Source organism: Phyllostomus hastatus, unplaced genomic scaffold (genome assembly GCF_019186645.2).
Source record: "Phyllostomus hastatus isolate PE091 unplaced genomic scaffold, TTU_PhHast_1.1 phas_contig_399, whole genome shotgun sequence".
NCBI lineage: Eukaryota > Metazoa > Chordata > Mammalia > Chiroptera > Phyllostomidae > Phyllostomus > Phyllostomus hastatus.
The window spans coordinates 669,515-683,729 of NW_025333871.1; the positions used below are offsets into that span (position 1 = coordinate 669,515).

General features: G+C 38.7%; 1 protein-coding gene across 5 annotated transcripts in view; it reads right to left on the reverse strand.

Annotated features, from left to right (window-relative positions):
- NLRP14 (NLR family pyrin domain containing 14) overlaps positions 1 to 9,880 on the reverse strand; it is a 55,067-nt gene extending 45,187 nt beyond the window's left edge. For 3 of the 5 annotated variants that reach the window (XM_045842490.1, XM_045842486.1, XM_045842491.1), the window contains exon 1: positions 9,740 to 9,844. The gene's annotated coding sequence lies outside the window, so the exon portion shown is untranslated. The other 2 variants (XM_045842487.1, XM_045842489.1) reach the window with 2 other exon arrangements.
- Between the last annotated feature and the right edge of the window lie 4,335 nt (positions 9,881 to 14,215).

Here is a 14,215-nt window from a genome sequence, read left to right on the forward strand (position 1 = left end):
AGTCCCATGGAGTGCACAAGCCCACCCACATGGGCACTGGCACCAGAGGGGACCAGTTTGCTCAGGGGAAGCAGTGGAAGGGACTGAGGTCTGATAGAGAATGGAGCAAGCGCCATTGTTCCCTCTCAACCCCACCCCCACATACAACATCACAACCCAGCGACTGGGGTGCCCTGCCCTGGTGAACACCTAAGGCTCCGCCCCTCACACATAACAGGCACAACCAGACCAAAGGAAAAAAAAGATGGCTCAAACAGAATTGAAAGCCTCACAATCAGTACTTTTAAGTGACTAAGAGATAGCCAACCTATCAGATGCACAGTTCAAAGCACTGGTGATCAGGAAGCTCACAGAATTGGTTGATTTTGGTCGCAAATTAGATGAAAAAATGAAGGCTACAATAAGTGAAATGAAGAAAAATGCACAGGGAACAAACAGTGATGGAATGAAAGCTGGGTCTCACATCAATGGAGTGGACCAGAAGGAAGAAACAACCAACCAAACAGAAAAGAATGAAGAAACAAGAATTCGAAAAAATGAGGAGAGGCTTAGGAACCTCCAGGACATTTTTAAACGATCCAACACCCGAATTATAGGGGTACCAGAAGGAGAAGAGGAAGAGCAACAAGTGGAAAACTTATTTGGACAAATAATAAAGGAGAACTTCCCCATTCTGGGAAAAGAAATAGACTTCCAGGAAGTCCAGGAAGCTCAGAGAGTCCCAAAGAAGTTGGACCCAAGGAGGAACACACCAAGGCACATCATAATTACATTAGCCAAGGTAAAAATGAAGGAGAGAATCCTAGAAGCAACAAGAGATAAGGAGACAGACCTACAAAGGAGTTCCCATCAGACTGTCAGCTGATTTCTCAAAAGAGACCTTGCAGGCAAAAAGGGGCTGGAAAGAAATATTCCAAGTCATGAAAGGTGAGGACCTATATCCCAGATTGCTCTATCTAGCAAAGCTTGCTTTCTTTTTCTTTCTTTCTTTCATGAGTTTTTTTAAGATTTTATTTATTTATTTTTAGAGAGGGAAGGGAGGGAGAGAGAGAGAAACGTCAATGTGCAGTTGCTGGGAGCCATGGCCTGCAACCCAGGCATGCTGGGAATCGAACCTGCGATGCTTTGGTTCGCAGCCCATGCTCAATCCACTGAACTACACCAGCCAGGGCATCCAGCAAAGCTTTAATTTAGAATGGAAGGGCACATAAAGTGTTTCTCAGATAAGGTCAAGTTAAAGGAGTTCATCATCAACAAGCCCTTATTTTATGAAATGTTAAAGGGACTTATCTAAGAAAAAGAAGATAAAAACATGTATAGTAAAATGACAGCAAACTCACAATTATTAACAACCACACCTAAAACAAAAATAAAAACAAGAAACTAAGCAAACAACTACAACAGGAACAGAACCACAGAAATGGAGATCACATGGAGGTTTAGCAACAGGGGAGTGGGAGGAGGAGAGAGGGGGAAAAGGTATGGAGAATAAGTAGCTTAGATGGTAGGTAGAAAATAGACACAGGGAGGACAAGAATAGTATGGGAAATATAGAAGCTAAAGAACTTATGACACATGGACATGAACTAAAGGGGGGAATGTGGGTGGGAGAGGGTGTGCAGAGTGGAGGGGAGTGAAGGGGGGGAAATGGGACAACTGTAATAGCATAATCAATAAAATATATTTAAAAAAATAAGTGGATAAAAGGTACCAAAGCAAGATTTTACTTCTTAAACAAAAGGTGAATTATGTCAAAACTATAAAGTAAATCAGGATTATATCCCAAGGTAACTGGTGAGATATCAGTTGTTTTTTGTGTGGGGGGTGAGGGGGTGCTTGGTTTGCTTTTTGTTTTAACTGTACTGCAGAATTATTCTAGATTATAGACTAGGATCTAACCAAAACAGGTTTCATAGTGAAGAAAGAAAAAGAAAGAAGGAGAAGAGAGGAGAAGAAGAAGAAGAAAGGAAGAAGGAAGAAGCAGCAGCAGCAACAGCAGCAGCAAAAGAAGCCCTGGCTGGTGTGGCTCAGTGGATTGAGTGCTGGCCCTTAAACCAAAGGGTCACAAGTTCAAGTCCCAGTCAGGGCACATGCCTGGGTTGTAGGCCAGGTCCCCAGCATGGGGTGCTTAAGAGGCAACCACACATTGATGTTTCTCTCCCTCTCTTTCTCCTTTCCTTCCCCTCTCTCCAAAAATAAATATTTTTTAAAAAGAAGAAAAAGGAGTAAATTTGAGGAAACTTCAAAGGAACACTGAAATTTCCCCAAGACATACAGACTATGGTGAGGGAAAATGAGACATAGAACACAACACCCTCAACTTCCTGCCTAGAAATCCACAGATATCACTCTGTGTGGGCCTATCCCTCTACCTGTGATCTGAATTGCCTCAGGATCCAATTATTAAGGGATTTAATCTGTTTATAATCTCTCTCCTCTATCTACAATTTCTCCAAATCCAGTAAGTCCTCCCATTAACATTTAAACTTCCCAAATGTACTTTAGTCCTCTACAAATGTTCCCTTTACTCCACACTCCCTTCATCTTCACAAACTTCTTCAGAGTTTTCTATATTTTACTAACTATACCTCCTCAATCCACTGCAATCTAATTTTCATGACCAAACTTCCACTGAGATAAATCGTACAGATTACCACCTTGTTGCAAAACCCAATACGCATTCTTGGATTCAATTTTCATACCTGTAAGCAGGAAAAATAACAGTACCTATCTGTGTAAGGATCAGACGCTGACACATGCACCTATTTTACAGGGTGCCATATGTATAATAACACTATTTTAACAATGCCTCAATTCTTGATATTCTCTCTCCCCTTGACTCTCATAATCCTCTGCTTTCTTCATTTTCCTCCTGCCTTTCTGTGTGTCTCTTTGAGCCAGTATCTATATGGTTCTGAATACTACTGGGTTTCTACTACATGATATCCACAATTCTGATGGAAAGTACAATATATTCTGGCCTCCTTCCCAAAGGTTTTATGCTATACTTGAGGGCATTTGTTTCATTTTGTAGTCTTCTTTTGTTTATATTTTTGGGAGGAGAGTAACAGTTGTGCAGTATTGCTCATCTTGTGGAAGGCAGTCCTAAATTTCAAAATGTCCTAAACCAAATATGAACTCATGGTCTGAAAGGATGGATTTCAATTCACAAGTTTATTTACATGAATTTTTACCACCTGTAACAATTAAAGCATATTTGCTCAAAATAATTTAGTCATTTAGCACATGGTAATAATGCCCATATTTGTGGAGGATCTACTGTGAAACATTCTTTATTAAAATTTTCTATAGTCTTAAAAATAGTCATGATGGTTCAGTCTTATCCATATTTACAGATATAAGGACTGGGAAATTAAAGTACTTGCCCAGAGTTGACAAGTATCCTATACAACTACAAAGTTCCTTCTCTTTGTACTAGATACACATTTTTAAAAGATTTTATTTATTTTTAGAGAACAGAAGGGAAGGAGATAGAGAGGGAAAGAAACATCAATGTGTGGTTGTCTCTCATGTGCCCCCTGCTAGGAACCTACCTGGCCCACAGCCCAGGCATGTGCACTGACTGGTAGTCAAACAGGCGACCCTTTGGTTTGCAGGCTGGTGTTCAATCCACTGTGCCATACCAGACAAGTCTCTAGTAGGTACTTTTAATTTCACCTTATTTTCCTAGGCACTGGGAATTCAGAATTAAGTGAAACCTGTGTAGCCGTAGTCTGTGATACCGTAGCTCTGTGCTGAACACAGGGCTAACGGAAGAGAAACACCTCTACATACATTGGGTTGGCCAAAAAGTCTGCACGTTTTTTTCCATAAAATAAAAGATATTTTTCATGTTTACCAATAACTTGATTGATTTGGACATTGAGTACGTTGGTTGTCTCCTTCTATTGACTTCTAGTGGGCAGAGGCCAGGGGTGCTGCTACACATCTTCTAACGCATAAGACAGCCCCATAGCAAAGAATTATTTGACCAAAATGTCAAAAGTACCAAGAAACTTCACAAACCACTTCTGACACGTTTTCACAGCACCTTCTTCATACACTACACAAATCTTTCTTTTTTGCATTTCAGATGCATTTTTACCTTTCTTAAAATAATAAAGCATAATACACCAAAAATGTTGTGCATCTTTTTCCATCTTCAATATTGAAATGGCTGCACAAAAATTCAATGATTTTGATTTTTTTAATGCACACTGATATGACAGCTGTCACAATACAATCCAACAAAATTGTTTCAAATGATGTTAAAGACAGCTAAGCATTACTAGAGCCACTGTACAGAAAAAACTAAACAAATTTTTTGGCCAACCTAATAAAATGGCCATTTTCTGAGCTCTAGTGGTTCTAAGGGGAGGGCTTCTTTTCTATAGAGTATAGAGATGAGAAGGTCTTGAGGAAGTGGCATTTTATCTAGGAAACAGGACATTCCCACCCTTTCATATGCTCCTGCCTAATTTCTTTTCCCAGTTGTTGTAATAGGATCTCCTATAGCTGCTTCTCAACCTTGCCACTACTAACATTTTCTTGCCAGATAATTCTCTTCTTTTTAATTTGTATTTATTTATTTTAGAGAGACAGAAAGGGAGGGAGAAAAGAGAGAGAGAAACATCGATGTGTTAGACATACATCAATTGGTTGCCTCTCATACAATCCCAACTGGGGACCTGGCCCACAACCTGCAATCCAGGCATGTGCCCTGACTGGGAATTGAACAGGTGACCTTTCAGTCCACAGGAGGGCGCTCAATCCGCTGAGCCACACCAGCAGGGCTATTTATTTGGGGGACACTGTAAGTGCCCTGTGCCGTGTTTGGCAGCATTCCTGGTGGGCCCATACCCACCAGAGACTATTAGAATCCTCAATCTCCTGTAGTTGTGACAAACAAAATGTCTTTAGATAGTGCCAAGTGTTCCCTAGGCAGCAAACTGTGCCCAGCTGAAACCACTTCCAAAGCCCTACCCTTTACTACTGAGTGTACAACTCACAAAATCCTTCTCTATGATACTACCATAATAAACAAAACAGAAAGACAGAGTAGATAGCTTGGAAAAAGGCATTCCCAAGAGATTTTAGTGTAAAATAGAAGAAATACCCTAATTGGGAAAGGAAGCATTCAGTGCAGATTATTAGGACAATTTGTAAACTAGCCAGGTAAAAATTAATTAGTAGCCTCACAGAATAAATCTCAGATATAATGTCAATAAGTCATTAATACTTCAAACCAGAAGGGGAACAATAGCAGAGAATATTCATCACACCGTAGGAGAGGAAACACTTGCCAGCTTGGGCACAATAAGGGAAATGATTAGGAATCAGGATGTACATTAGGAGATATTTGTTAATGATGTTAAAATTATAACTTCTCGTCCATAAGAATTCAGACACAACAGTTAAACCCAAGCCAGCAAAATGTTTATTGAAAATCTGGTATATAGAATTGAAGTACAAATCAGTAAAACCACTTTAGAACTGTTGGCATTAATTACTAAAATTGGAGATATGCCCCCAGACCCAGACCTTGCTTTCCCATACCATTCTCCAATAAGAGGAACCAGGGCTTCATGGAGAAATGGCTGATTCTGGAGCAGGGGGGAGGGGTAAATATTACCAACTGAGCCCAGAGCTTCTTGTAGTTCCAGAAAGTACAGAAAAGGAAAGGATGAACCATGTCAAAAAGACACAGGAGCCATCCCAAAAGAGGTCCCAATGGTCTAAGTGAACATGTAGCATTGGATTATAACCCAAACTGCAAAGTACCCATGGCCGTTTGCTTATCTAGGAGCACGGGTCACCTTCGGATCTCCCTAGAACTCAGTTGTAATAGTGCCCTGCGCAGATCAGCCAGCAACTGTTACATCTTGCAGCCCCTTTGATTTTTGGTAAAATTTAAGGCAGAAAGCTACACTTGAAGTCAAGAAAAGGGGCTATTTTCATATTTATGTAGCTGTTTATTTATACTATGTTTGATAACATTCTTTTCATTATTCTACGTTGTCACCATACATATTTTTTTCCAAAGTGAAGAATTCAGAACATGGGTCTGAGTAACAATATTGAATTTATAAGATGAGTAGTTGCAAAAATTCAATGCAAGGTAATACCCAATTAATTCAATATTGGAAGTACTAATATACTCGTTGGCAATGTTTTTTACTTAACATGTAGAAAATTTCTTAAAACAAGGCAACTTTTAAAGGCAAAAAAAGTAAAATAGTTTTTACTATACAAAATAGGCTGTGTTAAAATATATCATTTTATTGTCAAAAAACTAATATGCATTTGTAACCTATGGTTTTGGGCTTTATGAACAATTAAAATACAATGTATAAATGAAAAAATAATTGCATAATAAACTGGTATATAGAAGAAACCACGGCTAAGAAATATAATAAAATGTCACACTGAGTATATTTTAGCCTTAAGAAACTTAGTATGAGTCCATACTGACATACATAAATGACTAAATAAATAAAGCTGTGTCGGTGGGTGGAGACAAATCTCTCCCAGAAGAATTACAAATACTTTAGGTAGCTCTTTCCTCTTCCAGGAGGTAGATCATACCATACCCTGCCAGTTGTAGACAGTGCTTGATGATCTACGGTGTGGGCAAACTTCATAAACACTGGCTTTGCCTGGTGATCAAGGGTAACACTAGTCAGCAATCATTTTAGACAGTATGCACTATCAATACAATGTGCTGAGGATGTTGACACTGTGATACTCCTCTCCAAAACTCACAATCCCAGTCTAACCATAAGGAAAGCATCATAAAATCCCAAGATGAGTACCTGACTAGTACTTCTCAAAGCTATCAAGGCCACCAAAAACAATGAAAGAGGGAGAAATGGCCACAACCCAGACTAAGGACAAGAGATGACTAAATGTATTGTAATGTGTTATCCTAGAAAGGATCTATCTAAGCAGGCATACCTCAGAGATATTGTGGATTGGTCCCAGACAACCATGATAAGGTGAGTCATAATTTTTTTGCTGGTGGAATCTTGTCTTCAGTTTGTTTTTGTTTTTTTTTTAATTGTGAAGCTCAATAAAGCTAGGTATACCTGTATAGAAAATGAACTAGGATAAAACAAGTACAACCTGCATTGTGACTTAATAGTTTTAATTGCCTTAGTTGTTACAAATATACTATACTAACAAAGATGTGAGGGGGTATATGAGAACTCTTCCTGTAACTCTAAAACCATTAAAAAGACATAGTTATTATTTTTGTTAATCCTCACCCAAAGATATATTTATTGATTTTAGAGGGAGAAAGGGAGAAAGGGGTAGGGAGAGAGAAACATTGATCAGTTGCCCTCTGAAATGGATCAAACCAGCAACCTAGATATGTGCCATGAGCAGGACCTGAACCCACAACTTTTTGGTGCATGGGACAACACTCCCACCAACTGAGCACCTGGCCAGGGCAAAAATAAATGGTTATTTTTTTACCTGAAGATCTGCATACCCTATGGCCTAGCAATTACACTCCTAAGAATATACCCAACAGAATTGCATGTGCAAGTACACCAAGAGAAATACAAGAAGTCACAGCAGCAGTGTTTGTAATTCCTATGCACTGGAAAAGATGCAAGAATTCACCTACAGCAGAGTCAATAAATAGTGGTAAAGTCATATAATGAAGTCCTAGACAGTATTGAAAATATATATTCTGCAGCTACATGCCACTAGAATGTATCTCAAAACACCATCAGTAAAAGAAGTCAAGCCCATAAAGAATATATACCATATATAATTCCATTTATAAAAAAGATCACTAAAAATTCAAGAACTAAACTATACTGCTTATGGATGCAAGCACAGGAGTTAAAGCCATATTTTTAAAATGGTCTAAAGGTAAGGGAGTAACTACCACGAAAGTCAGTTTAATGTTACCTCTGCAGGGAAGGAGGCATTTGTGATCAGGGAGGTGCCCTTGGGGCTTTTGGACTCTGGTAACGTTCTGCTCCAGCCTGGTTTACATGGATGATCATTTGGTAATCATTCTCTAATCTGTACATTTATGCTTAATGAACTCTCCTATATGAATTATAATTTACACTAAAATATGGTTTTAAAAATATTCATATCACTAGAAAGACATAATATACAACTAGATAAGCAAAGCACTAAAAGTAAATTACTGCCAATAACCTACCCATAAAGAAAAAAAGGCAAATGGCTAACAAGTATTTCAGAAAAAGTTCAAACTTGAGCAGATATAAAAACTGTTACAAACCAGTTGACCACACTTCACAATAATCAAAATGGCAAAAATAAGCTTTAAAAATAATACCATATGAGGGTGAGAACGGTATGGGGCAGATATAGTTAGTGTGAATGTTAATTGCTACACCTCTGCAAAGCTGCAAGTCCACAGCTGTGGAGAGTTTTAAAACTATGCCTGACTTTTTAACCAGTAACCTTTCCTTTAGAAAATTATCCAATGGAATGTATCCCAAATATAGAAAAGAAAGTTTTGTGCATTGGGGTGTTTATTTAGAAGAGTAAATAACTGTCAACAAATTAAAATTCAATTATGATTAATGAAGTACATGCATAAAAATATGGCACCCTTGATTTTTCCATCTCAATGACCTCTCCACGTAACAATATGCAACACAGGCAGGGTTAAAAGCATATGGTAGGAGTACAAGGATTATAACTATGGAATTAAAACCAAACTTCTCCATTTAAAAAAAAGTACTAAGAAAATATGCCAAATACTAACCAAGGTTGTGTTTGCAGTTTAGGACAATTAGTGACAACTTTCTTTAATGGCAATACATTCCTTAAATAAGTGGAACAATAAAAAGGCAAAAGGCAGGCAATATTAATTTGTCAAATCCCAAAACCACATAGAAATGAATGCCTGCCACTGCACTCAAATTTGGTGGGTGGGAGCTTAATTAGTAACTTCTGCAGAGAAAGCAATTTGGGCCACTGCTGGGAGAGACTGAGGGTGGTAAAGCCCCACTTTTATGAATAGAGTGTGACTCCATGCAGGGAACAAGCAAGTGCTCTTCTTTCTAAAACTATAGTAGGAAGGAGAGAAACTGCTGGTGTAGTACACAGGGACTGGAAAGTTTTAGGCTGTTTCGTCTTCAATAGGAGAGCAGCTTGGAGGATGCACAATGTGGAAGAATCACGGAGGAGCACAGGTGGAGGGAATCTTCTCGCACTGGATGACCAACACCTGCTTTGGGCAGGGTTGCGTGAGGTGTGCTCGAATTCAACAGGACTAGTGAAAGTAGGAATAATCGTAACAACTGAATTCAGGACGAACTAGGTTCCCACCCAAAGTGGACTCCTTCTGCACGTCCTCAACCCAGTCCTGGGCTCCCCGCCTCAACAGCTGACCACGGCCTCGCCCAGGGAAAGTGCCCTCTCCTGCCTGGTCTCTGCCTGCGCCCACACCCACCCGCAAGCCACCAGAGTTCTTCACCCCGAGGGGTCCTGTAATCTTTTCCCCATGCGCCTTAGGCCCCAGGTCCGCATCTCTATCTTTGCCTCTCACACATTACGTGGGCTCTCAAAGACTCTCACGGAATCTAACTTCCGATTTGGAAGCGGGCAAAGCACACCTGGAGAAAAGGAGAGTCATTCCATACCTGGGGTCACAAAGGGCGTTGGCAACGAAGGTTAATTTCCAGCACTGAAACCCACGAACCAAAAAGGGAAAGGAAAAAGGTGAAAGGGAGGACTCAACTGGCACCTGCTGATTATGCCAAAGGGGAACTTGGCTCTGGGGTCTTACCGCCGGATCTCCCTACTCCGCCGCGGGCAGAGCAAACGCGCAGAGCAAACGTGTTAAGTTCCTTCCGTGGGCCGCCTGCGCTGTAGACCCTCCAGGCCCGCCCAGAGAAGCTCTTTTCTCATTGGCTGGCCTGGCAAGGGGCTGCTCCCTAGCCCTACATCCGGCCTGCGTTGGGGACTCACTCGCTCCACCACCCACAGCTTTTGGAAAAAGATACATTGTTCAATATAGGATCCTATGCGTGTAATACAGCTGGGGGTGCACACCCTTTTTCCTTTCCTGTCAACCAGTAACATGTGAGGAAGAGGGGGTCTAGGAGTTGGACCCTAGCTTCTGTTGACCTTTCCCAGATGGCTGATTCTCAATAAACAGCATTCCTTTATTCATCCATCCGTGTAATTATTGAGCACTTCGTCTTTGGCAGTTTTCTGGGCTCTCTCTAGCAGTGAACAAAAACATTCAAAGTTTTGCTTCCTGCCTCCACCACCCACCTCCCATGGAGCTTACATTGTATTGAATGATAGCAGATAATGAGCAATGAACGTCAGCACACCAGATGGTGATCATTGCTGTGAAGAAAAACAGAGTGGGATTAAGAGACCTACTGCAGGGGCTGTGGGCCAGGAGGTGAACTGTATTTTTCTTCCGGTGGAAAGGGAACACATTCTATGGGAGTTGCATTAGCAGAAAGCGAGGGCATGAGCCATGCAGTGATCTGGGAGATGGACAATTGCAGGAGGAAATAGCAAGTGCAAAGGCCCTCAGGTAAGAGCCTGCTTGGTATATTTCAGGAACATTTGAGTGAAATCAGGCACCATGGTCACCATGGCTCTGTGTTGCTATATGGATAGTGCAATTTTATTCAAATGCCACTTGACTAGAACCGCTCCTATGTGAATTATCGGATCTCAAAGATGGGTTAGCTCCAGCTGCTGCAGGAGTTAGAATTTTCTCTCAGATAAGAGGACTCTAGATCAAATGTGCAAATGTATGTTCTCCTTAAGAAGGCTTTCTTTTTCTCAGGGTTATCCATCCCAAAGACTTTTTCCAATTGACATAGCTCCAAGATTTGGGAGATTCTGGAGTTGTCCATAACCTTGTTCAAAGTAGCATTTCTCCAGCTGGAATCTTCATAGAGAGCTTTAAGCCTTATTGGAGAAGTAGGAGCCAGTATTCATTGGCATTAAACAACTAAATCCTTTAGAACTGATACTAAGGGCTCAGGCATGCTAATTAGCAAGATGGGTCTAGTAATTGCAATCACAGTTGGAAATCAGAACCCTAGATTACCATATTTTTCAGACTATAAAATGCACCCACCCCCAAATTAGGGAGGAATAATGGTTGTTAATGCTGCTGTTGAGTTCTGTTTATATTTACATGGATGAAATATTATGTTATTTATGTTATTAAATATTTTACCACATTTTTTGCTTCAAAATTTTTTTTCCTATTTTCCTCCTCTAAAACCTAGGTGCATCTTATGGTCTGAAAAATATGGGTATAAGATTCATGTAAAAACTAACTCAAAAGAATAACCAATAGCATAGAAGTAAGAGAAAAACAAAGTAAACTCTCTTGGTTTGGGCTCCAGACAACTATTTTAATTGCTTCTATAATAGCCATTGAAGTAATGTATTGAATATTATATTCACAGTATGTACATCTTTGAAAGCTATTAATGTTACAGGTTTGGGTTCTAAAATCATTTCTAACATGCTTATGAAACCATAAATTGGAACATATTTATTCAATAAAAATAAAAACTGAGACTTAATTTTAGAAGCTGAAAATCCCAAACTGCACCTTAAAAAAGGAATTAAATAGTTTTCATTTTCATTTACATATATTTGACCATATTTAATTTTACATAAACACTTAAATTTTACAATATCATATATTTGAGTGCATTTTTTGGCTTCTTTTCCCTTTTGATTTAGCTCTTCCATGGAAAGCAGCCCTTGTGGGGAGTATCACTTGCTCCCAATTGCATTATTCTTACAGAAAATTCTGTTTTGTCTCTTCTCTATTACTTTTGCTAAAAGTCATTTTTTAGACCTTCCTTTTCTAAAAATGCTAAATAATAAAATGGAAAATGCAAATCTTTTAAATTAACAGTTACTAGAAAAAAGCAACTCAGAAAAATCTTAAATATGTCTCCTCGTAAAACTATACTAATATGGTACAAAGCTAATAAGAGCAATTACAAGCACATTCATAAGCTGAGAATGAGGATGACAAAGCTTATAATTAGTTTTTGTTAATTTTCTAGGGATATAAAAATGTGTTCTTTATTCTCAGGATACATGTTTCTATATACCTCTTAAGTTAAGATTTTTAATTATACTCTTCGACTTCTGTATAGCTTTATTTAGTTTTTTTGTCTCCTAGATGTAATTCTGACACAAATGTATTAAATTTTCTTATAGAACTGTATTTTTAAATCAAGTTCTCAAAGTTATACAATTTTGCCTTGTGCATTTAGCAGGTTTAATACTATTATACTTCATAAATTATATATTTTATCAATGTATAAAGTTTATCTCTCTCTTGGTTCTGGAATTAACTTTCAATTTGTTTCTCAATACTGACATTTCTGCTCTTTTTGTTTTCCTGGTAGCTCTTTGACTAACTGCATAGGTGGTTCTTATAAACAGCATATGGCTGGATTTTGCGCTTGAGCCCACCTCTGCCTTTAGATAAGAAAACTTAATCTAGTCACCTTCAGTGCAATGACTGATACTTTATTGCATTCTTTATATATTACCTTATATATCTTATTTATTTTGCATCATGACTTCCTCTGTTTCCTTTCTCATGATTTTTCTGAGTTATTTCTGTTTTTAGCTTATTTGCTATTTGTTTAGTCCTTTCTTGTATTGATTCTTTAGATGTGGGAGACCTAAATGATGTAGACTGAATTCTTACAAATCCTCAAATATTTGTTTCACCAGGACAGGTGCCTATATTTTGGCTGATAGATTGCCATCCCTGTATTTTACTAGCCTACAGTTGTTATTTAATGATTTTCTAGCTTCCAACATTACAAATGAGAAGTCTAATGTCATTTTTCTTTTTAGCTTTCTTGTACTTTCTGCCTGAAAGTTTCAGTTTTCTTTTCATCCTTACTTTGTAGGAATTATATCTGTATATGCCTAGTGTGAGTCTCTACTTGATATGGACTTCAGACCATGGGGTCCATGTGTTGTGGTTGCGACAAATTCACACAGACTACAGAAGTCTGTGGAGAAAAATGGACTGCACGGCCACTCTCTCGGTGACAGAGAGGGCCCCAACCCCTGCCTGGACAAGCTTTTATTGCTTTTCTGGGTACTTTACATGGAAGATGGTCCTCATTTACTCTACACAGGTTCACTGCAGGTGATTACCTTTTACAGATAACAAAGAAAAGAATGTTGCTAATTACTTCAAAGAGAAGGATGTTGCAGATCAAGGGGAGAAGTGGTTGAACCTGTTACACTCCATACTTGAGAAGTTTAGCACAGATTTTAGGAAGTTACTTTAAAGATATGCAGTAAACATTTGCTACCTCAATTCAGGGTGAGGGAGTTTTAGCAAAAGCAAGCCTCAAAGCAACCTAGGTATAATGCAGGCCTGGTTTCCCACGGGAAAGCCAATCTGTGGGTTTGGCTTCCTGTGTGCCAACTCACACCTGTCCATTTTCCAATAGAGCTGGGCGGCATTTGCCACACCAATCAGATTGGTTCCCTATATCTACTCATTAATCTAGACTGAAATATCATGAGTTCTTTAGATCTTCAGATTCAGAACTTTAAAAAAATTTTCCAACTAGAGAAAGTTCTATTATTTTGTTTTTCATTTATTTCTTCACTTCTATCTACTTTTTTTTTTTTTTTGCCTTCTGGAACTTTTGTGTTTGTATGCATATTAGGTCTCAAAGATCTATCTTTAAATCTGTTATCTTTTTTTCTTCAAGATTTGCATCTGTGTTTTTATCCTGTGTGCTTTGAGATATTTCTTTAAATGATCCAGTATTGGGTTGGCCAAAAGTTTTGTTTGTTTTTTTACATACAATGGCTCTAGTAGTGCTTAGTTGCCTTTAACTTCATTCAAAACAATTTTGTTGGATTGTATTGTGACAGCCATCATATGACTGTGCACTTCTTAAAAAATTATCAAAATTGGTTAATTTTTGCCCAACTATTTTAATATTGAAGCTGGCAGAAGATACACAACATTTTGGGTATATTATACTTTATTATTTCAAGAAAGGTAAAAACACAACTCAATGCGAAAAAAATGATTCGTGCAGTGTATGGTGAAGGTGCTGTGACTGATCGAATGTGTCAAAAGTCATTTGGGAAGTTTCTTGGTACTATTGACATTTTGGCCAAATAATTCTTGCTGTGGGGCTGTCTTATGCATTGGAAGATGTGTAGCAGCACCCCTGGC